Genomic DNA, 25,430 nt, shown 5'->3' with positions numbered 1-25,430 from the left:
ATACAAATGTTTATTCCCAAATCTGTCCACATGTGCAGGTCTTAAAAAAATTAATAGACTTCATTTTTTAGAGAAGTTTCAGGTTTACAGAAATTTCTATGGATAGTATAGAAAGTTCCAATATCACCTACTCTGTTTTCCCTTATTAATAACATGTATTAATGTGGCATATTTGTTACAATTGATGAACCAATATTGTTACATTGTCATTAATTAAAATCTGATTATAATAGGGCTCCTCTTTGTGTTGCAGAGTTTTTTAAAAAGGGATTCAACCTGTCATGGTTCTATAGTGTGCTTTGTGGTTTTCAAAATACAGTGCTTCTGGACTTTTTAATGCAAATGAACATCATTGTTTCACTAATTTTCAGATTAATGACACATATTTAACAGTCTTGGAATGGAAAAGTTGCTTGAAAGTTACTTCATTCTGTTTTTTTCTTTTTCAAAAGTTTATGTTATAGTGCCAGTTGCTTTTCTCTGAAGGAATGCTTATTTTTTGATTGGACATTCTGGCTCCTCCTTGAAGCTGTTCAGCTTCTTGGAGATTTTGTTGCTGTTCTTCCTTGGAAGCGTGATAACACATCAACCTATTTACCATTAGCATTCTCTGCCTCACTGAGACAGCTACTTCCCCATGCATCTTTTTTGTTCTCTTCCTCTTTCTCAATTTCCAACACTTCTGTTCCTAGAATATAAGCTTTAGCATCTAATTCTCCATATCCTTGTACTCTTGATTTTATCTAGTCTTAACCTGGAATTTCTTCTGCATCTGAGAAATTCATTGTTCAGTAGAACTGAGTCAAAGTTGCAGCAGACATCATCAGATTCTTTACTTTGAGTGTTTTATACTAGGCCAGGATTTGGGGAAATTGAGTCATTAAGCGGTTATCTTTTTCTTAGAATCTCCTTCATTGATTCCTACTGTCATGATTTCCTCAGAGTTCTTGTCCACAACAAAATGGGTGGCCTCAATTATGAGCAATGACTGATCTCTGGGACTACCAGCTTATGAGATGTTTGTGCACAAACAGAAGGATCTTGCTCCTTCTCTTTGGTGCTGCTATAGAAACCTTTGCACAAAGGGATAGAAATTAGAAAAAGCTCATGAATTCCCACCAATCTGGAGATAAGTTTGTAGAGTATCTCTTTAGAGCTCTTCAGCGGCAATAGTATTTCTGCAAAACCTTGGGGAATCATGACTCAAATGGATAGCTGAGAAGTTAAACACCTCTGTTTTTTTCCTCTTCTTTTGTTTCTAAGCACTTCCATAACCTTTTCAACCTTTCCTTGTATTTGGAGCCTGTTTTCCTTATGGCATACTGCACTAAGATTCTTAGTCACTGTCCTGTTTCTCTTGTTCTTTTTTTCCTAGGAGGAAGGTCAAGGTAGCAACTAATACTTTGGTGACCTTAGAGAAGCATGAATTGTGATAACACTGGCAGTCTTGGCATCATTTCAGATGTTTCTTCTGGAGTTCAGTCATCACTTTCAAAGATATCTTGGCTACAGTTGCATTGCTGTCTCTTAAAATGTGCATATGGAATTCTGCAATAGTATATTCACTTTCTTCTTCTTGTTTTAATGTTTGTTTATTTTTGAGAGAGAGAGAGCGTTGGGGAGGGGCAGAGAGAGAGAGGGAGACAGAGGATCTGAAGTGGGCTCTGCACTGACAGCAGAGAGTCCCATGCAGGGCTGGAACTCACGAGCTGTGACATCATGACCTGAGCTGAAATCGGGCTCTTTTTTAAAAAAATTTTTTAGGGGCGCCTGGGTGGCTCAGTTGGTTGAGCGTCCGACTTCAGCTCAGGTCACGATCTCACGGTCCGTGAGTTCGAGCCCTGTGTCGGGCTCTGGGCTGATGGCTCAGAGCCTGGAGCCTGCTTCCGATTCTGTGTCTCCCTCTCTCTCTGCCCCTCCCCCGTTCATGCTCTGTCTCTCTCTGTCTCAAAAATAAATAAATGTTAAAAAAAAAAATTAAAAAAAAATTTTTTTAATGTTTGTTTATTTTTGAGAGAGAAAGCATGAGCAGGAGAGGGGCAGAGAGAGAGGGAGACACAGAATCTGAAGGAGGCTTCAGGCTCTCAGCTGTCAGGCTCTCAGACAGAGTCTGACGCGGGGCTCGAACCCACAAACCATGAGATTATGACCTGAGCCAAAGTTGGACTCTTAGCCGACTGAGCCATCTAGTATTCTTGTATTTTACACTTTTTTTCTTTTTTTTTTTTGTAATTTTTTTTTTTTTAACACTTATTTATTTTTGAGAGGCAGAGAGACAAAGCATGAGTGGGAGAGGGGCAGAGAGAGACACAGAATCCGAAGCAGGCTTCAGGCTTTGTGCTGTCAGCACACAGCTGGATGTAGGGCTGGAACCCATGAACTGTGAGATGATGACCTGAGCCAAGTCCTGATACGTAACCGACTGAGCCACCCAAAACCCCTCTTTTATCGTTTTTAAGGAGGCTTCATGGCCAGTGCAGAGTCCAATGAGGGGCACGAACTCACAACCCTGAGATCAAGAGTTGGATGCTTAACTAACTGAGTCACCCAGGTGCCCCAGTATTTCACAGTTCTATTCTGTTCTGTTACAAATGAGTGTATAAAGTCTTAGAAGCTTATATGGCAATGTAGAAGTTAAAAGAAGAACAGTAGTGGGGTGCCTGGGTGGCAGTTAAGCGTCCAACTCCTGATTTCAGCTCAGGTCATTATCTTATGGTCATGACATTGAGCCCCACATTGGCTCTGTGCTAGGCATATAGATTTAAGATTCTCTCTCTCCACCCTCTGCCTCTTCCCTGCTCACTCTTATGTGCTCACTCTTGTGTGCTCTCTCTCTTAAGTGCTCTCTTTCTCTCCCTCAAAAAGAAAAAAGAGCAAACTTGATGGGTTGATCAGATTCTTCTCCCAGAGATCAAAGATTTGCAAAATGTTATTGGAAGATCTGTGTTCAAGATAGTGTAATTGTAGGAGAGCAGATCTTTCAACTCTTGAGGAAAGTTGTCTAGATGTTCTGGGTAGCAGTGACCAATTGGTGCCATAAACGTCACCAACTTTGCCAGTTCTTTGCTGGGTTTATTTGGTTGCAGTTTGAAAATCTCTACTGAGATTTGCATTGAAGTTGATTTAGAATTATTTTAGGTGGTGCTTACATTCTGTAGTTATTCTTCCTAGTACTTTCTTAGATCTGTTCATCTATTAAGATTTCCTACTTAGCCCTTGAAAGCAGTGTGATTTTGCCACCCCTCTTAAAAAAATCTGAGTGATGGCCAGTAGATTATATATTTCTTGAGGGTAAAGAGAGGATAGCTTTCTTTATATCAAACAGCAGTCCTGGTGTATAGCAAGTAGGGAGTAAATGGTCTTTTTAAAACCTAAATTGGATTGTATTCTTTTGCTAAGTGAAGTGCTTCAATTCTGTTAAAAATAACCTTTTCAAAGTCTTTGTGAAATACAAACTTGAAAAATTGCAGCTTTATCTCCTCTTTTAATTCTAAAATGAAATAAGGCTGATTGATATCCTAGGACCTGTTTGTTAGGAATAATTAACCTAATCTATTTAATAAGTACATTTAGTATTCAGTTTTGGAAGTTAAATGGATTAAATAGAGGATTTGTTTCACGTGACCCATGGTTTTGATTTTTCTGTTTCGTAGTATACCATGCGTTAGAAGGGATGTATGTTGGTTAAGTGATTATATAGCCTGGCTTAATCAGACATTTTAAGTGTCCAGACAGAAGGAAAAGTGAAGCTAAATTCTGGAAACGGCCAGAATGTCTTCAGACATGGGGAAAATAACTGTGGGAAAGGACAATTGAAGTTTTTTGATGTAAGAGCACAGAAAAATAAGATTTTTTTAATAGCTGACTTACAGTATTGCATATTCTTTTTGGACTTCTGTATTTTCCACATTATGTACTAGAAAACAAAGCATATAAAGCATATGGTCTTGAAGAGACAAACTTAATTACCTTATTAAATTTTGGCCAGCTAGGCCTTTTGTATGCATTTTTTTGTTAGTATATTGCTGATTATTTTTCACTGGCAGCATATTCACTTTAATCCTATGTGCCCTGAAATCTTACTTTAGTGAGCGTGTATACATAATTGTATCTGTACATTCCTTGGGTCAGGGAAGAAAGTGGTGGTAGTAAAAACTGTTTAGCATGTTGGAACAAGAGGGTTACTTTTATTTTCTTGGAATTTATTTATATCCAATTTCATCCAGAAATGTAATTATAAGGAGGAAAAGGAGGAAGCATAATTCAATGACTAAGAATAAAATTTGGATTTGGGTTTTCTTGGCAGCAAAGGTAAAAATGGAAATATGGTAAAATACATAGCACTAAACTGAAAGGAGGAATAAGACCAATTTTCCAGGGGTAAATCTTTTCTTGACAGATTTTAAAGAACTGTTTAAATTGGGAATTACATAAAAAGCTGTTTCTTTAATTTTTTGTTTGTTGTTTGTTTTTGCTAGAGGCCCTAGTTAAAGGGCTAGGACCAAGCATTAGCATTTCAAGCCAATGGAAGAAATTTTTTATGGGGTTTGGTTTGAATTTGGGCTGCACATGTGTTTTTTATTTGGCTAACAGATTTTTTTTTTTCTTCAAAATACTTCAAACATTCAGAATACAGAGACCAATATAATTAACATTCGTGTATCTACTCTACAGCTGTATTATATCTTAACATTTTTCTCATTTCCATTTTTTTAAGAAAAAAATTGCACATACAGTTGAAGCACCTTCTTGGATTACATTTCAGTTTCTTTACAGAAGTAATGATATCATGAATTTGGTGTTGATCATTCCTAATGCCTATTTTTATGTAATAGCTGCATAGAAATACGTTTATAAACAAATCATAATATTGTTTTGCATATTTTCAAACTTGATGTAAACAATGTTCTGCATATTCTGTAACTTGTTTTTCATGAAATGCCTGTATTTATTTATTTATTTACTTAAAAAAAATTTTTTTTTAACGTTTATTTATTATTGAGAGACAGAGACAGAGCATGACCAGGGGAGGGGCAAAGAGAGGAGGAGACACAGAACCCGAAGCAGACTCCAGGCTCTGAGCTGTCAGCACAGAGCCCGATGCGGGGCTCGAACTCACAAACCGCGAGATCATGACCTGAGCCGAAGTCGGATGCTTAACCGACTGAGCCACCCAGGTGCCCCTATTTTTAATTTTTTTAAATTTATCTTAGAGAGCGAGCCTGCATGACAGTGTGGGAGGGGCAGAGAGATAGGGAGACTGAGGATCCAAATTGGGCTTTTGTGCTGACAGCGTAGAGCCCAATGTGGAGAGCCTCATGTAGGGCTGGAACTCATGAACTATGAGATCATGACCTAAGCTGAAGTTGGAGGCTTAACCAACTGAGCCACCCAAGCAACCCATGAAACATGTCTTTTAGATTCATATGAAACTGTTGATACATTACCATTTTTGACCTACAAGAATGACAGTTTCCTGTGGTTCAGCCTAATTATAGTCATCACTTTTTTCTGGGGTACAATTACATTATTATATGAATACATCCATTTTTAATTTATCATGTTGATAGGTATTTAGGTTGTTTCCAATTTTTCCTCTTTTAAAAACAATGCTACATTGAACATTCCTGATTAGGAATCCTTGTGCACATATTTCAGCTCTTTGGCAGGTTTTCTAAACTGCATGTTGGAAGCCATTAATGGGTTCTGAACTCAGTTTTAATCAGGAATTAAAATAGGATAGAAAAGTATTAGGTTGTATTACAGGCAGTATGGATAAAATGCTTTGTGAAAATTTTGTTTCTTTTTGTGTATGTGTATCTATGTGGTTACTAAGTGTTTTTTTTAAGTTTATTACAATTTTTTTTTTAATGTTTATTTATTTTTGAGAGAGAGAGAGAGAGAGACAGAGCCTGAGCTGGGAGGGACAGAGAGAGAGAGGGAAACACAGAATCCAAAGTAGGCTTCAGGCTCTGAGCTATCAGCACAGAGCCTGATGCAGGCCTCAAACTCACAGACCTGGGAAATCATGACCTGAGCTGAAAGTCGGATACTTAACTGACTGAGCCACCCAGGTGCCCCTGTGGTTACTAAGTTTGAAATGAAGTGAAAATTACCCAGAAATGAAGTTATTGGGTTGGAGGTTATGGAGATTATGGGAACTTTTAACTATGTCATAGATTGCCTAATTATCCTCCCAAATTGTGCCACTTTATTTTAGCACGAGAATATGAGAATTTGCTGTTTCCAAATCATTAGGATCCATGGCATTGCCAGATTTTTTTATGTGTTTACAAATCAGATGATATTTTTACAGAAAAGTATCATATCATCTTTATTTTTCTTGATTAATTATGAGATTGAACATGTTTCAATTGTTGAGTGACTATTCAAGTTTCCATTTCTTGAATTGACTATCTGCTACCTGTCCTGCCTATTCCTTTGTCTTTTTAAATTGATTATAGGAGCTTATTAAATATTTTAGTTGTGTCTGCTAAATGAATTGCAAATATTTTCTTCCAAGCTATGTGGTTTATTTGTTAACTTTTTATATGGTTTTGTTGAATATAAATGATTATTAAATCTATTACCATTTTCCTTATTTGTGTCCTTTGTGTCTTAAGAAATCTATTCCATACCCCAAGGTCATTAAGAGTTTTCCATACTTCTTTCTAAAAGTTTTTGAAAAAATGTTTTGAATATTTTGCCTGAAAAAAAAAGGTATTTTTATATAATATGAGGCAGGGATCTAATTTAATTTTTTATATGCATAATCAGTTACTACAGATTTAATTTAATTTTTTATATGCATAATCAGTTATTACAGCACCATTTAACAGTGTGTTTTAGAATTTGAATTGTTAATCTTTTAAGCAGTTTTGGTTCAACACAGTAACAGCCTTTGTCTTTACTCAGGCTGTTTCACATGTTCAAGTTTGTGACTTCTGGGCAAGAGGAAATGATTGAGCGATTACTTGATTCAGAAGTACAACCTAGAGGAGTAGATAGATACAGAGCATATTTGTAGATCTCACCCATGTCATTTTTCTCAACCACTTTTGTAATAGAACTGGTGTGCAGTTTAAGGATACACTTTGAGGAAACAGATTTCTGTCTTTTGCATTGCTGGTTAATATCCACAGACTTTGGAAACCAGATAAGCAGGTGTTCCATTGACATCTTGATACTTGAAACTTCAGAATATAGTTGACCTTTGAACTACATGGGTTTGAACTGTGCAGGTCTACTTAATACGTGAATTTTTTATAGTGCAGTACTGTAAGTGTATTTTCTCTTATGATTTTCTTAATAACCTTTTTCCTCTAGCTTACTTTATTGTAATGGTACAGTATATAATACATATAGCATAAGTCCAGTGTCTTCCCTCCAATTCTGTTTCTTAAAGGCTTAGAACTTGACTTTATGTTTTGGGAATTTGACAAAATTCAGATTTTTTTTTTACTGAGGAGTAGAAACTTTTTTGGTCATGTTTATGGTTTAGCTTTTTAAAAAGTCAAATTTATTGAGTATAGTTTACACTCTATAAGATTCACCCTTTTTTTAGAGGTACAGTTCTGTGAATTTTTGCAAACATTGCTGAAGGATTTTTTATGCCAAAGTGGACTTGATAACTGGTGGAAAGGCCTATAAAGTAGCAGCACAGCAAATAACAGTTGGCATCTTTTTATCACTTTAGAAATCTTTATAGGAAGATTTGCATTAGGCATAACAATAGACCAGTTGTGTGGTCTGCTCCACTGACTTTTCCCCCAACTGTCATTCACATGATCATGGGATTTGTTTTTTTTTTTTTCTCCCCTCAAGAAAGTTGGTCAAGTGGGATATGGCAGTTAGAACAGGTTCCATGTGATTTTACTTAAAAGTTGGCCTACTTCATGCTAGGGCAAAAAAAAAAAAAAAGTAGTGTAAATGATTCAAAGTGTTGCCTGTCTTTATATATTCAAAATAATTAAAAAAAATTTTTTTTAATGTTTTTATTTTTGAGAGAGACAGTGTGAGTGGGGGAGGGGAAAAGAGTGAGGGGGAGACACAGAATCTAAAACAGGCTCCCTGAGCTGTCAGCATAGATAGAGCCTGATGCAGGGCTCGAACCCACGAACTGTGAGATCATGACTTGGGCTGAAGTCAGATGCTTAACCAACTGAGCCACCCAGACTCCCCTATTCAAAGTAAATTTTAAAAAATAAACTGTTTGATTTGAAATGTTTCTTTGTGTTTATAGCAGTTAAGATTTTATGAACATGAAGGCTTGAGAATGCTTGTCTTAAAAATTGAGGTATTTCTTCTTCTCAGTTGTCAGCTGTACCATTTTCTTAAAGGCTGTATCAGTAGCATATGTTAGGAATTTTTCCCATTTTATCAGTCCCTCCCCCCCCCTCCCCCCCACCATTACCAGTTTTGTTTTATTGACATTTTTCTACTCAGAAATGTTTTGAGTGTCTGGGGAAGAATTCCAATTTTAATCAGTCGTTTCATTGGTTCTGGTATGTAGCAAGGCTCTATGTTCTTCCCTATTTTTTGACTGTTTCTTAATATTTTCAACGTTGTTGTAAAGTACAACGTATTATCAGTGTTCAAACTCCTGATTTTGGCATTTAAGTAGTATGCATTTAGTAGAGCTTATGTTTCATGGAAACAGAGGGTTGTGAATAAGAGCATTGACTTGGGTGTTAGGCAGAGTAGGTTGATTAGGTAGGTTAGTTTACCACTTGTAAATATAGTTAACTCAGGCAAGTTATTTGGAAGTTTCCTGGGGGTTTTGTCATTTCCAAAATGGAAGAAATAATTGTACCTATCCCCCAGGATTGTTGTAAAGATTAAAGAGATAATTCATGGGAAATGTTCTTTGCATGTAGTAAGTACTCCTCCTCTTTCTCCTCCTGTTCTTCTCCTCCTCTTTTTCCTCCTCCTACACATCCAACAAAGGTTTTGAGTTCCTACTTTGCATCCGTGTTATGAAACAAAAATGGATTCTAAAGGTTTTCTGACCCTAAGAAGTTTCCAGGAGGGGAAGGCAAACATGTAAATGGATAAATGCAGTAAATTGTGACAGGTGCTATAATAAAAACATTAATAAGAATAAAGGAGTTAGTGTTAGGAGCCTGGGGAGGTCAGGGAAATTAATTTCTGCCCCTGAACTTCTTACAAAGTTTGAGTAGTAATTCCCTATACATTTATTTGGCAAATACTTATTTTGAATACAGTTAGTGTGTGCCAGTTGCTGTTTTAGGTGCTAGGAATATAGGAATAAAGAAGACAATGTCTGTTCTCTCAGGGGCTTTCATTCTAATGGGAAAAGAGCAGTAGTAAACAAAAATCTCACAGACAAGAAAGAGATTAAAAGGTCATGTGGTAAGGAGTAAGTTGAGTTAGGAGGTGCCAATTTAGATGGTGTAGACAGAAGGATTCTTTGAGTAGGTGACTTTTAAATTGAGATCAGCATGTGTAGAAGGAGCCTGCAATGGGGATGATCAGAGGGATGAGCATTCCAGGGTTTGGGAAACCTGGTGACATAAAGCCCTTTGAGCTTTTGGAGTGTTAGAGGAATAGACAGGTCAGTGGATGCAATGTAGTGTGCAAGGGGGACAGTGGTACAAGAAGAGGTCAAAGGTAGGGCTAAAATCACTTAAGGTTTTGTAAGCCAGGATAAAGGTTTTCTAGTTATAAAGGAAAGTTATTGGAGGGCTCAAAACAAGGGGGTGCCTTTTGATAAAGATCACTGTGACTGCTGTGTGAGTAGTGGATTCTGGATTCTAAAGCATAAGGAATGGGGATAGTTGGGTAACAAAGATGGAACCAAGGAGACCTTTATAGGCTAGTGTATTAGGACAGGTGAGAGAGATTTTATTTTCTGGCTGAAACCAGAAAGTAATAGAAATGGGTAGATTTGGACTATGTTTTGAAGACTGAATTAGTAGGACTTGCTGAGTGTATTATGACAGCTCTTATTATTACTTTGGTGCCTAAATAATGTTTTATAGGTATATGTTGCATCACATATCACATGGTAATAATTGTGAAGAGTATTATGTAAACATTTTAATAATATTGTATCTAGTTTTGAGCTTCTTATGCTAGATAGGATATGAAAAAAGTGGGTCGAGTCTAGTAAAGTCTCCAGGAAATGATCAGAAATTAAAAAATGAGTCCTTTATGGAAAAGCTTAATGAATAAGAATTATTTAGCCTGGATTGGTCAAAGTTGAATTAACAATAATGATTTGCAGCAAACTAATGGATATTATCATTGTGGAAAACTAAAATGATGATGTCTTTTGATATTCATCCTGAATACTATGGATTTCTAGACCTTAAGGACTATTAAATATTTGAAGAAATGCTTGTGGGAGAGCCTCATCTTTGGAGACCTTTGAGAATCTATTGAATGATTTCCACTTGGTATAAAGAATTGAACCCATCACATATTTTGAAATCATGTATTGGGTTTGATTCTTTATATTGCTTAGTGAGAGAAGAGTAGGTATTGGTTAGTTATCATTATTTCCATACTTTTGCATTTCATTATGTGATTATAAGCTAGGGCTTCCGCCATTTAGTTTAAACACTACATTTATACTTAGCTAATTCTTTTGTATACTATGGGTACCTCATCTTCCAAATAAAAAAATGGCAGAGAGAAATGCACAAATTTAATGAAATGGCATTAAGGTAGTTTTTTAAATTAAAAAAAATTTTTTAATGTTTATTCTTGAGAGAGAGAGAGAGAGAGAGAGAGAGAGAATCAAGCAGGCTCCAGGCTCTGAGCTGTCAGCACAGAGCCCATCGCGGGACTCAGACTCCCAAACCATGAAATCATGACCTGAGCCCAAGTCGGGTGCTTAACTGACTGAGTCACCCAGGTACCCCTAAGGTGTCTTTTTAATACTGGTTTGTCATTAGTGTTTGTTGTGACCAGAAACTTCACAATCTTCAAATATGACTATCGCTACTTGGTGTGTGGTATTTAGCTGGGCTTTCTCACTAGTGATCTCATTCTATTGCTAACCTCACAGGGCATGATTTAAGTTAATTCTTGGTGCTTTGCCTCTGTTAGCTTATTCAGTTCTCACAACTATGCATGACATGGAGATTGTTGACTCTTTTACACATTAATTTGCCATCTGCCATGGACCTTTGAAGTTGTTAAAAATTAGGATATTAAGTCTTCAGATTCTGAGGGCCGGTAGTGCAGTGTCTCTTTGTATTAGTTGGGACACAGTGAGTAGGGTGTAATAGTTGAAATCTAGGAGCATCACTTTCTAGTTCTATAATTAGATTATTCAGTGGTAGAGGACAGGCTGCCAAATATGTCCCAAGGTTTTTGTTGGCTTCCTCTAAGGTGAAAGTAGCCAATTTCAAAGTGACTGGAAAGTTGTATACTGAAACTATTCTGTGGTCTATCATTCCACACTGAGGTATGCCTTTGAAGTTGGTGCATGGTTAATGAGATTCCTGATATCAAATTCATGCTTTTCCTTCATTGGAAACCTGAATGGTGCAAAATGTTCTACATGGAAGTATTGGTATGTTGTGTCCCTTATTACCTCCTCTTTCAGACTTCATTGTGAAGTAAAATATAGTGGATACAAATTGTTCAGATTTAGTTATTCAACTAATGGAATGGGATTATTTTTTAGGATGGAATAGTTTATTCCATCAGTAGGATCAGTAAGGATATTAAAGGTGCTAGATTTTCTTTTGAACCCTAGCTTTTTCCTTTTTAACCACTATCAATGAAGTACTGATGTGTGTTACTTGACTGGCTTAAGTTTTTACAGAATTCGGATGGAAGATTTCTGTCACACTAACTGCAGGGAAAGTGGTTGATCTCTTAAAATTAATGCTTACAGAACGGTACAGTGATGGGGGAGAGGTGTCCTCTGGATACCAGAATGTTGTTCCTTGCTGGTTATGTGACATTTATGCTTTGTGATCTTTGTGAACTCTGTGTGCTTTCTTGAATGTATTTTTTACATCAATAAAAAGTTTATTAGACAAAGAGGCAATGCAGTACTGTAGTATATTTTTCTGGATTGCAGCCTTGACATCTTATTTCACAGTTCTTAAAACTTTAATTTGGTACCTTTTTCTATATTTTACAGGCTGTGGACTTTATGGGCTTTAAGCTGAGCATGTTTTTTTGAAATATATTTCTATTTTCTTTATTCATCCAATTTTTAATGGTAATTTGACTTACAATTTTTAAATTTCTTTTCATTTATTCCCCAAGTAGGGATCAGTGAATTGAGCTTTTTCTTTGCTAATATTAATCATTTATTAATAAAACTATAGAAGTAGCATTGATTAATAAGAGCACCAGGAATGAGCACTAGATTGAAATTTTAGCTCACCAGTTACTAGTTGTGTGTTAGTTACTCAGACTGTTTTGCTTTATGTCCTCATCTATAAAGTGGGGATTGATAGTACCCATCTCATATCTCACAGAGTTTTAACTGAATTAATTCTTTATTACTTAAAAGACACAGTGCCTGGTGTATAGTAAGCACTAAATAAGCTATAGTTGCTATTACCATTTTTCTTACTGTGATAAAATATACATACGAAGTTTACTATTTTGAGCATTTTTAAGTTTATATTTCATTAGTGTTTAATATATTTACAATGTTGTGTAACCTTTACCAGTATCTATTCCAAAACTTTTGAATCACCTAAAACAAAAACTAACCATTAGCAATAACTTGCCATTACCCCCTCTCACTAGCCCTGATAATCTGTGTTCTGTCAATTGTACCATGAATCCAAACTTAATCCTCTTTTGTTATTTATTAATAGCTTAATAGTTCATTGTATGTTTTTAAAAAAAATTTAATGTTTTATTTTTGAGAAGGAGAGAGAGAGAGGAAGAGAGTATGCATGGGGGAGGGGCAGAGAGAGAGGGAGACAGAATCCGAAGCAGGCTCCTTGCTCCAAGCTGTCAGCACAGATCCCGACATGGGGCTTGAATTCAGGAACCTGGAGATCATGACCTGAGCGGAAGTCGGATGCTTAACCTACTGAGCCACCCAGGCACCCCATTTCATTACGTGTTTATATTACATTTTGTTTATCCATTCATTTGTCCATGGATGCTAGTAGAGTTTCCATGTTTTGTCTATTGGGAGTATTGGTATACAAGTATCTATTTGAATTCTTGTTTTCAATTTTTAGTATATGTCCAGGAGTGGAATTGCTGAATCCCAGTAATTCTGTTTACCTTTTTGAGGAACTTTTGAGGAACCTGTTACTCTTGTTTTTATTATCATTATGGTCGCCATTATTTGGTGAAATGTATTGATGAGATTTTTTTTTAGAAATTACTACCCAGGTGCTATTAGCATTGTGGTATGTATTTTTATCGGAAACTATGTGCATGATTTTCCACTCCTTGCATTGAAATTTCTGGTGTGGAGTATTATGTATAAAACTGTGGAGCTGGACTTGCCTGCTTTCTCTCTTTTTTTTGAATTAAACTTTTCTGTTGGAGATAATTGTAGGTGCATGTGCAGTAGTAAGAAATGATACAGAGATCCCCATACACTTTGCCTAGTTTCTCCCACTGCTAAAATCTTACAAAACTATATCTAGTGTAATATTGTAATCATGATACTGACATTGTTTTTTCTTTTTATGATACTGACATTTTTAAGATACAGGACAATTTTTTTTTTTTTAATTTTGAAATTTAGTTTAGAGAGCAGGGAGGGGGCAGAGAAAGAATCTTAAGCAGGCTCCACGCTGAACGCAAAGCCCCACATGGGGCTTGGTCTTTCGACTGTGAGATCATGACCTGAGCCAAAATCAACAGTCAGACGCTTGACTGAGCCCCCTAGGCGCCCCAAGATACAGAACAATTCTGTTAACCCCAAGGATCTTTCATGGTGACCTTTTATGACCGTATCCACTTCTCACTCCTATGCCTTCCTTAAGTCCTGACAACCACTAGTCTGTTCTCCATTTCTATATTTTTGTTATTTCAAGGATGTCATAAAAATGGAATCATACAGTATATTACTTTTTGGGATTGTTTTTTTTTCTCCCCAATTAAAAAATTGTAAAATGTATATAAAATTTACTGTCTTTTTTACTACACATTTTAAAAATGTGCAGTCATGTTGTGCGTTTTGTGCAGCCATTTATCTATAGAATTCTTTTCATCTTACAAAATGGAAACTATAAATTAAGCAGTAATTCCCTGTCCCCCCCCCCCCCACCCCCCAAACCCTGGATACCATCATTCTACTTTCTCTGTGATTTTGACTACTTTAATAAGTTCTCTCATACAAGTAGAATCATGTAGCATTTGTTCTTTGTGATTGGCTTATTTCACTTAGCAAAATGCCACAGTTCATCCAGGTTGTAGTGTGTGTCAGAATTTCCTTCCTTTTTGAGGCTAAGTAGTGTTTTGTATGTATAGACTATATTATTGATTCATCCATTGATAAGACACTTGGGTTGCTTCCATGTGTTAGCTGTTATAAGTAATGTTGTTATGAATATGAGTGTATAAATGTCTCTCCTGGACCCTGCTTTGAATTCTTTTGAGTGTATACCCAGAAATAGAATCGCTAGATCATATAGTGATTCTATTTTTAATTTTTTTGAGGGAACTACCATACTGTTTTCTACATCTTGCCTGTTCTTTTAAAATTGAGGGCAACATAAAAATCAAAATCACAAAATAGGTGAAGTAATACATCGTACTAATATCATCTAATAACAAGCCCAACTTACGATTAAATATAAATAATTTTAAATCCTTTTCTTTTTTCCATTTGTCCCCCTAGAGAATGGGACATTTATTTGTTCATTCAAGAAACCTATATTGAATGTCTCCTGTGTATCTTGCAATTTGTGTTTCAGCAGTGAACAAAACAGGAATCCTTGCCCTTATGTAACATGCAAACTATTGTTTTTTAAAAAATACATTTCCTAGAATAGAGTTGTATTTCTAGACCTGAAGTGTCAAACAATTAAGTTAGCAATTTCTTCAGGTAGAAAAAATTGATTTTGAGGTACATGTAAGTTACCTCGGTGTTTTTAATCAGTGTAGTAACTTTATGCAGTATTATTTGAAGGGAAAGTGAAGTCTATGAAGTGGGAATTTAAAATTTTCCATTGCTTTTCCATTAGAAAGGCAACCTGGTGTTAGTACATTTGCCTGGGAGTCAAGAGATCTAGGTTCCAGTCCATCATGTAATATTTGGTATTCTCTGGATTCTTCACTTTCATTTTTGTCCCTCCTCACTTCTTTTTAAAGGATTTTGGCCACTGTTGTTAGGCTGGTAACTATGTTAGATCACTTTTGTTACTGGTAACACCCAGTACTATTTTCAAGCTTATTCTCTTTTCTTAATTTGTGCTTCCTGATATCAACTGAATATTTGTTACTTCAAACTTCATTTCCAAAAACAATTTCATTACTTTCCCCTTTAACATCCCTTCATCTCATTGAATGGTATTCTCTAAATACACTTAACTGCCTAAGCAGAAAACCTGAGTCATCTAATGTCTTTGTATTCTTCATTGACCCTCATTTAATCAGTCATCCAGTGTTGATATTTCTCTACTGAGTATATCTTGAATCTGTCCCTTGTCCTCTAATTTTTGAATAGACCTTACTATTCTTGTTTGCATATGCTCTTTGCACAGAATACCTTTCATCTATTGTGATTGGCAAACCCCCTCTGTAAAACCTTGAACATTTCTTTTGGGAGAAATGTTGTAGCATGTGTCAGTACTTCATTACTTTTTTTTTTATTGTGAAAAAAATAAAATTTACATTTTAACCATTAAAAAAATGTTTACTTTGAGAGAGAGGGAGAAAGTGAGCACGAGTTGGGGGAGGGGCAGAGAGAGAGGGAAAGAGAGAATTGCAAGCAGGCTCTACAGGTCAGCGCAGAGCCCAAAGCAGTGCTTGATTTCCTGAATCGTGAGATCATGACCTGAGCTGAAGTTGAGTCGGACGCTAAACTGACTGAACCACCCACATGTCCCCATTTTAACCCTTTTTTAAGTGTACAGTTCATTAAATACATTTACATGTTGTGTAACCATCACCACCATTTCCAGAACTTTTTCATCATCCTAAAAAAAATATGTACCAATTAATAACTCCTACTCCTTCCTTTCCATTCCTTCTGGTAACTTCTGTTTTACTTTCAGTCTCTGAATTTGCCTGTTCCAGTAACCTCATGTAAGTGGAACCATACAATATTTGTCTTTTGTGTTTGGTCTGGTTTATTTGGTACATAGCATAATGTTTACAACATTGGTTCATGTTATAGCATGTATTAGAATTTTATTTCTTTTTATGGCTGAAGAATAATCCGTATTATGATTATACTACATTTTGTTTATCCATTTGTCTGTTCTTTCAGCTTTTCACCCGTTGTGACCAGTCCTGCTATGTAGATTTGTTCTCTGCCCTCCTCCAGCTTTATATGTATACACACATACACATTTTGTAAGGTGGTTACCACAGTCCAGTAATTGACACATCTATCAACTGACAGTTACCTCCCCCTCCCTTATCTATCTGTCTAGTAAAAACACTTAAGATTTACCCTCTTAATATACAATGTTAAGTATGTATACAAGTATTCAAGTATACAATATTCAAGTATACAATACAACATTATTAACTGTAATCACCGTGTTGTATATTAGATCTCCAGAACTTACTCATCCTGTGTAACTGAAACTTTGCACCCTTTGATTAACCTCTCTCTGTGTCCTGTACTACCCAACCCCTGGCAACCACCATTCTTTCTGTTTTTTGAGTTTGACTTTTTTAGATGACAAATGTTAAGTGAGCTCATGCGATATTTGTTGATCTGTGTCTGGCTTATTTTACTGAACATAATGTCAAGTAATTATTAACAGTTATTATAATTATATGTATAATATATATAATTAAATGTTTTATGTATAATGTTATATATAATGTTAACATAATTATTAACATAATGTCCTCCAGGTTCATCCATGTTGTTGCAAATGGCAGGATTTCCTTCTTTTTTTAACACTGTGCATGTGTGTGTAATGGAATGTTAACGTATCTTAATTTCTTCATTCATCTGTCAGTGGACACTTAGGTTTTCTTTCATACATATATATATTGTGAATAATGCCTCAAATGAATATGGAAGTGCAGACATCTTCTTGAGATCCTGACATTTTTTCATTTTCTTGGCTGTATACCCAGAAGTGGGATTGCAGGATCATCCTCTGTCAACACTTGTTATCTTTTGTGTGTTTGGATAATAGCTTTTCTAACAGGTGTGAGATGATATCTCTTGGTTTTGATTTGCTTTTCTCTGATGACTAGTGATGTTGAGTACCTTTTAGTATACCTGTTGCCATTTGTGTTTTCTTTGGAGATGTGTGTATTTAGTTCCTCTGCCCATTTTTTAATTGGGTTATTTTTTCTTTGCTGTTGAGTTGAGCTACTTGCATATTTTGAATATTAGCCCCTTATCAGATATATGGTTTACAAATATTTTCTCTCTTTCCATAGATTGTCTCTTCATTCTGCTGATTTTTTTGTTTGCTGTGCAGAAGCTTTCCAGTTTAATGTCATCGCACCATCTTTTTGCTTTGATTAGCTTTGCTTTTGGGCTCCTATCCAAAAAATGATTTCCCATGCTAAAGTCAAGAAGCTTTTCCCCCATATTTTCTTCTAGTAGTTCTATAATTTCAGGTCTTACATTTAAGTCTAATTTATTTTGAGTTGATTTTTGTGTATAGTGTGAGATAATGGTCCAGTTCCATTCTTTTGCATGTGGACATCCAGTTTTCTCAACACCATTTATTGAAGAGACTGTTGTTTCCTTGTTATGTGCTTTTGGCACCATTGTCGAAAATCAGTTGACTGTAGTTGCATGTGTTTATTTCTCGACTATTTTGTTCTGTTAGTCTAGTCTGTTTTTATGTCAATACCATTTATTTTGATTACTGTAGCTTTGTAATGTATTTTGAAATCAGGAAGTGTGATGCCTTCAGCTTCATTCTTTTAGCTCAAGATTGCTTTGACTATTTGGAGTTCATTTTGGTTCTATATGGATCTCAGGACTCCCCCCTAGCCCCTCCCCCCCCCATTTCTGTGAAAAATGCCATTGGAATTTTGGTAGGGATTGCTCTGAATTTGTAGATTGCTTTGGGTAGTATGCACACTTAACAGTGTTAGTTCTTCAATCCTTGCACATAGAATAACTTGCTGTTTATTTGTGTCTTCAATTTCTTTCATCAATACTATAGAGTTTTCAGTGTATAGATCTTTCACCTCCTCGGTTAAATTTATACTTAAGTATTCTTTTGAAGTTATTGTAAATGAGATTGTTTTCTTAATTGTTTTTTTTTTTTTTTTTGGATGGTTCCTTGTTAGTGTATAGAAATGCAGTTGATTTTTGTGTATCAGTTTTGTATCCTGCAAATTAAAAAAAAAAGCCCTGCCATCTGCAAATAGAGATGATTTTACTTTTCTAACTAAGATGCCTTTTATTTCTTTTTGTTGCCTAAGTGCTCTGGCTAGGACTTCTAATGCCATATTGAATAGAATGGGTGAGAACAGGCATCTTTGTCTTGTTCTGAACTTAGAGGTAAAGCTTTCAGCTTTTTACCATTGCATATGATGGTAGTTTGTCATTAGCTTTTGAGATGATCATATGAATGATAATCACAATGACCCTGTTAATGTGGTATACTACATTTGTGGATTGCATATGTTGAAACATCCTTGAATTCCAGGGATAAATTTGATTCGATCATAGTAAATGATTGTTTAAATATGCTATTGAATTAGGTTTGCTAGTATTTTGTTGAGGATTTTTGCATCTGTGTTCATCAGGGATATTGGCTCGTAATTCTTTTTTCTTATAGGGTCCTTGTCTGGCTTTGGGAAGAATTTGAGAAGAATTGGCATTAATTCTTATTTATGATTGATTAGAATTTACCAGTAAAGTCCTCTGGGGGACTTTCCTTCTCCCACCCTCCCTCCCTTCTTCCCTCCCTTCTTCCTTCACTCCTTCCCTCCCTCCTTCTTTCCCTTCTTCTCTCCCTTCCATCCTTACATTTACTTATTTTGAAGAGAGAGTGAGCAGGGGAGAGACAGAGAAAGAGAGAGAGAGAGAGAGAGAGAGAGAGAGAGAGAGAATCCCAAGTAGGTTCCATGCTGTCAGAACAGACCCTGACACAGGGCTCGATCTCACAAACTGAACTGTGAGGTCATGACCTGAGTCGAAGTCAAGAGTTGGACCCTTAACCAGCTGAGCTACTCAGGCATTCTGGTGCATTTTTCTTTGTTCAAAGATGTTTAGGGGGGCATCCGGGTGGCTCAGTCGGTTGAGTGACTTTGCCTCAGGTCACAATCTTGCAGTTCACGAGTTTGAGCCCCATGTTGGGCTCTGTGCTGACAGCTCAGAGACTTGAGTCTGCTTTGGGTTCTGTGTCTCCCTCTCTCATTCTGCTCCTCCCTGGCTTACACTCTCTCTGTCAAAAATAAACATTAAAAAAAAAAAAAAAAAAAAAGATGTTTGGGGTGTTGAGTTTGGAGTCTGCTTAAGATTCTCTCTCTCCCTCTGCCCCTCTCCCCTGCTTGTGCACTCTCTCTTAAGTAAAATAAAAGACATTTGATTACTGTTTCAATCTTACTTTGTTTTTGGTTTGTTCAGATTTTTTATTTCTTCATGATTAAGTCTTGGTAGGTTGTATGATACTAGGAATTTATCCATTTCTTTCAGGTTATCCAATTTGTTGGAGTGAAATTGTTCATAGTAGTCCTTTATGATCTTTTCCATTTTTTCAGTATCAGTTGTTGTATCTCCTGTGATTTGTAATTTTCTTTTGCTTGGTTAGTCTAGCCAAAGATTTGTCAATTTTGTTTCTCTTAAAAAAAAAAACAAAACAAAACAAACCACAACCCAAGTCCTAGTGTCATTTTTTTTTTTTTTTTTTTAAGAGAGAGCGAGCACTCTAGCATGCTGATGAGGGAGGGGCAGAGGGAGAAAGAATCTCAAGCAGGCTCCTCACTCACTGTGGGACCTGCCGTGAGGCTTGATGCCTTGACCCTGGGATCATGACTTGAGCCAAAATCAAGAGTCGGACACCCACTGACTGAGCCACACAGGTGCCCCTCTAATGTCATTGCTTTTTAAAATTTTTTTTCTTGTCTCTATTTTATTTTTGTTCTAATCTTAGTTCCTTCCTTCTGCTAACTTTCGGCTTAGTTTGTTTTTTTCCTAGCTCCTTGAGGTATAAAGTTAGATTGTTTATTTGGGATTTTTCTTTTTTCTTAATGTATGTATTTATTGACTTAAACTTCCTTTTAGAACTAACTTCTTTTGCTGCCTCCCAGAAGTTTTTGATATATTTTTTTTCCATCTTTGTCTCCATGTATTTTTTTGATATCTCTTTTAATTTTTGCTTTGACCCATTGGCTGTTCAGGAATGTGTCATTCAATGTCCACCTTTTTGCACCTGTTCCCATTTTCCTCCTGATTTTGATTTCCAGTTTCATACCATTATGGTTGGAAAAGTTAGATATACTTTTAGTCCTCTTAAATTAGTTAAGACTTACATTGAGGCCTAACATGATCCATCCTAGAGAATGTTTTATATGTATAGTTTGGTTCATATTTACTTTATGTTTTTAGGTTCTTTGGTGTTGATTGCATGTGTATTTACACTTACTATCCTTTTGATGAGTTGACCCCTTTATTATTGCATAATGACCTTCTTTATCTTTCTTTTTGAATGTTTTATTTTTGAGAGAGAGCGAGTGCATGAGCAAGCATAGGGGAGGGGCAGAGAGAAAGAGAGGGAGTCACAGAATCTGAAGCAGCCTCCAAGCTCTGAGCTGTCAGCACAGAGCACGACATGGGGCTTGAACCCACAAACTGTGAGATCATGACCTGAGCCAAAGTCAGATGTGTAACTGACTGAGCCACCCAGGTGCCCCTCTTTTTTGTCTTTGTCATAGTTTTTAACTGAGAATCTGTCTTTGTTTTATATAATAAGTACAGTTACTCCTGCTGTCTTTCATTTACTATTTGCATAGAATCTCTTTTTTCATGTCTTCGTTTCCAGCCTATGTGTGTCCTTGCAGCTAAAGTGAATCTCTTGTAGTGAACATACTGTTGGATCTTGTTTTTTAATCCACTCACATACTCTTATGTCTTTCATTGGAGAATTGAATCCATTAAGATTTAAACAATTATTGATAGGTAAGGACTTAACTCTTGTCATTTTGTTAATTGTCTTCTGTTTTCTGACTTTATTTCCTTTGTGCCATTCTTCCTTTCTTACTGTCTTCTTGATTTAATGATTTTTTAAAATAGTGGTATGCTTTAAATCTTTCTCTCTTTTTTCTCTTCTCTTCTCTTCTCTTCTCTTCTCTTCTCTTCTCTTCTCTTCTCTTCTCTTCTCTTCTCGTAGGCTTCACGCCCACTGCAGAGACCAATACAGGTCTTGAACTCACACCCTGAGATCAAGAGCTGAGCTGAGATCAAGAGTCAGATGCTTAACCTAATGAGCCACCTAAACACCGCTGTATCTTTTTTATCTTTTGTGAATCTACTAGAGTTTTCTTTGTGGTTGCCATGAGGCTTACCTAAAATCAGCAGTTTATTTTAAGCTGATAACAATTTATTATATTCTTTAAAAATTTTTTTTTTAAACATTTATTCATTTTTGAGAGATAGAGTGTGGGTGGAGAAGGTGCAGAGAGAAGGAAACACAGAATCTGAAGCAGGCTCCAGGCTCTGAGCTGTCAGCACAGAGCCTGATGTGGGGCTTGAATTCACAGACTGTGAGATCATGACCTGAGCTGAAGTTGGATGCTTAACTGACTGAGCCACCCAGGTGCCCCCAATTTAACATATTCTGTACTTTTACCCCCATTCTATATTTTATATTATTGATGTCACAATTTACATATTTTTATATTGTGTATTCATTAGTAAAATATTATGGCTATAGTTGTTTTTTTAAGTTTATTCATTTATTTTTAGAGAGAGCAGAGAGAGAGGAAGAGAGAGAGAATCCCAAGTACATTCTGTGCCACTAGTGTGAAGCTGAATGTGGGGCTCGAACCCCTGAACTGTGAGACCATGACCCGAGCCGAAACCAAGAGCTGGATACTTAACTGAGTGAGCCATTGAGGCACCCCTAGAGTTAACTTTTTAAAAAATATTTATTTTGGGGCGCCTGGGTGGCTCAGTTGGTTGAGCATCCGACTTTGGCTGAGGTCACGATCTCGCGGTCCGGGAGTTCGAGCCCCGCGTCGGGCTCTGTGCTGACTGCTCAGAGCCTGGAGCCTGTTTCACATTCTGTGTCTCCCTCTCTCTCTGCCCCTCCCGCGTTCATGCTCTGTCTCTCTCTGTCTCAAAAATAAATAAATGTTAAAAAAAAAATTTTTTTTTTTAAATTTATTTTGAGAGAGAATGGGAGAGAATGTGTGAGTGAACAGGGGAGGGGCAGGGAGAGAGAATCCCAAGCAGGCCCCGTGCTTGGTGTGGAGCCTGAGACAGACTTGGGGCTTAATCGCATGACTGAGATCATGACCTGAGCCGAAATCAATAGTTGGACACTTAACCATCTGAGCCAGCCAGGTGCTTCTAGAGTTATTTTTAATAGTTTTGTTTTATAACTTTTAAAGTTAAAAGTGATGCCCACAACATCATTACACTATTAGAGTATTCTGTATTTGAGTCTATACTTGCCTTTGCCAGTGAGTGTTATAATTTCATATGTTTTCATGTTATTAATTAGTATCCTTTCATTTCAGTTTGAAGAACTCTTTTTAGCATTTCTTGTAAGGCAGGTGTGGTGGTGAAGAACTCCCTCAGCTTTTGTTTGGGAAAGTCTTTATCTCTCATTTGTTTCTGAAGGACTGTTTTGCTGGGTATTCTTGGTGAAGATGGTTTTTTGTTTTTGTTTTCTTTTAGCATTTTTAATATGTCATCCCATTTTCTCTTGGCCTGCAGAGTTTCTGCTGAGAAATCTGCTTATTGCCTTATGGAGGTTTCCTTGTATATCATGAGTTGCTTTTCTCTTTCTGATTTCAAACTTCTCATTTTGTCTTTAACTTTTGAGATTTGGTTATAATGTGTTGTTGTGTAATCATTTTAGGATTGGTCCTATTTTGGGACCTCTGAGCCTCAAGTATCTAGAGGTCTATATCCTTCCCATAATATGGGAAGTTTCAGGCATTGTTCCGTTAATTTTTTTTAAAGTTTATTTATTTATTTTGAGAGAGAGTGTGAGCATGTGCACGAATGGCAGAGGGGCAGAGAGCGAGGAGAGAGAGAGAATCCAAAGTTGACTCTGCACTGTCCATGCAGAGCCTGACTTGGAGTCTTGAACCCACAAACTGTGAGATAGTGACCTGAGCCGAAGTCAAGAGATGGACACTTAACCAACTGAGCCACGTAGGCACCTCTCTGCCATTGTTTCTTTAAATAAGTTTTCTGCCTTTTTTCTCCCTCTTTTCTTTCTGGGACTCCCACTATGGGTATATTGGTTCATTTGATGGTAGCCCATAATTCCTGTAAGTTTTCTTCGTTGTTTTTCATTTGTTTTTCTTTTTTCTTCTCTGACTCAGTAATTTGAAATGACATGTTTGAGCTCAGAGATTCTTTGTTGTGTTTGATTGAATATGCTTTTGAAGTTTTCTATTGCAGTTTTCATTTTATTTATTGTATTCTTCAGCCCCAGAATTAGTGTTTGATTATTTTTTGTGATTTCTATATTTTTGTTGAACTTCTCGTTTTTATGTCTTTTTCTGATTTCATTGAGTTGTTTATCTGTGCTCTCATGTAGGTCACTGAGTTTCCTTAAAAAGCAATTTTGTTGTTTATGCTGAAAGGCTCCCATTTATTTTTTCCTAGGGCAGTGTCCTGAAGTTTTGAAGGCCGTGTACCATCTTTCAATCCAGGAGAGTTGAGCCAGCCGTCTGTGATTGCTTTGTCTATGATTTTCAGTGCTTTGCGTGAGCTGGTTTCATTGGGGAAGAGCACATGGAGTGCTGGGGGCACATGGGGCCTAGTTGGGGTTATCTTCAGGTAATGTGTCTTATGAGGTTTGTGGGTAGGCCTCTTGCTGGAGCCTGTGAGTGGTCAGTAACATCCATGGCACTTTATTGAATTCTGTGCCCTAGTTGCTGTGAGCCCTGTTTCTCTTCCCTGCTTTGTCTCAGTGTTCTGGGTGGAATGAGAATGAAGGGGCCCCTGAGCAGCATCCTGTAGATCTGGGGAAGTGGGTGCTCATTTTGTTCGCACCTTCCCCTGTGGTAGAAATCACAGGTGGAAGGATTCTTTCTTGGCACTGATTTGTGCTGCTTTAGGGAAAGTATGCCATTGGTGAAGTTGTAACTGTTCTTCTTACTTTCTTCAGTGTACTTACTTGCAGATTTTTTTCCTCCAAAGAGCTTATGAGACCTCTCTGGGACTCCAGGGTTCCCACAAAGGTACTCTAGTCCATGGGCAATTATCAAAATTGCTGTTTCGTGGGAAATGAATGCTGAAAACTCCTGTTCCTTCTTGTTGATATCACTGTCTGTCGATTCCTTTTTAAGCAACATATTAGATTGTAAGATTTTTCGTGATGTTTGCATGACTTAACTGATCATGTTAACTCAGATAATAAAATGATTTTGGAAATGTTTACAATGATTTAGATTGGACTTTATATTGAACTTTTAAGAAATTGATGTATAAATTCCTATCTATAGAAAACAGTTTTAAAGTGGTGTTGAGATAAATCTCTAGCTTTGAAAAATGTGATAGACCAGGTTGGACATTTATTTTCAGTGTTGGTTTTCATCATAACTATGTGGTATCTTGTCATCAGTTGAGCTGTAGTCTGTGGATGATTTTGTGGTAATTATAAACTAAGTAAGAGATGAGTAAAAGAAGTAGAGTTCATTTCTTCTAAAGTCTTAAAAATTTGAGGGAGGCATATGTCCCTACTGTTCACATCAAATTCTTCACTTTCCATTGAAATCATTAGTCATTCGTAGTCACTAAGTGACTGAAATTAGCTGGCAATTATATAGATTCCTCACATCTTCCCCCTCTACCCCTCAATATGTGGTGTAATAGTTGAAAGCTGCCACTCAACTTTTTTTTTATTCCAAATTGAGGACAATTAAAAAAATCACAGATGGATAATTTGTGTGCGGTTTTATGTAGGTAAAACTAGGAGTGAATTGATTTCTGTTTGGGGACTGGGCAGCTACTTCACACATTGCTAGAATTATATTTCATGGCTGATGTGTTGCTAAATATAATACATGAAAATAACCAATTCTAAAAGGAAAAAAATATCACTGATTAATCCACTACTCTACCTGAATGATTTTAGTTTTTTTATATTTGTTTTTGTCAAAGTTTCTTTTTAAAAAAATTAGTACCTTGT

At 36.5% G+C, this 25,430-nt stretch overlaps 1 protein-coding gene and 1 pseudogene across 3 annotated transcripts in view; one reads left to right on the top strand and one right to left on the bottom strand.

Moving 5' to 3' along the window:
- ADIPOR2 (adiponectin receptor 2) overlaps nucleotides 1–25,430 on the top strand; it is an 85,185-nt gene that overhangs the window by 5,642 nt on the left and 54,113 nt on the right. The window lies entirely within an intron of this gene.
- Nucleotides 352–24,594, bottom strand: LOC122225324 (annotated as a pseudogene).

This window comes from Panthera leo, chromosome B4 (assembly GCF_018350215.1).
Source record: "Panthera leo isolate Ple1 chromosome B4, P.leo_Ple1_pat1.1, whole genome shotgun sequence".
Taxonomy (NCBI): Eukaryota; Metazoa; Chordata; class Mammalia; order Carnivora; family Felidae; genus Panthera; species Panthera leo.
The sequence above is the reverse complement of the archived record's forward strand: the minus strand, read 5'-3'. Positions and strand labels throughout refer to the sequence as shown.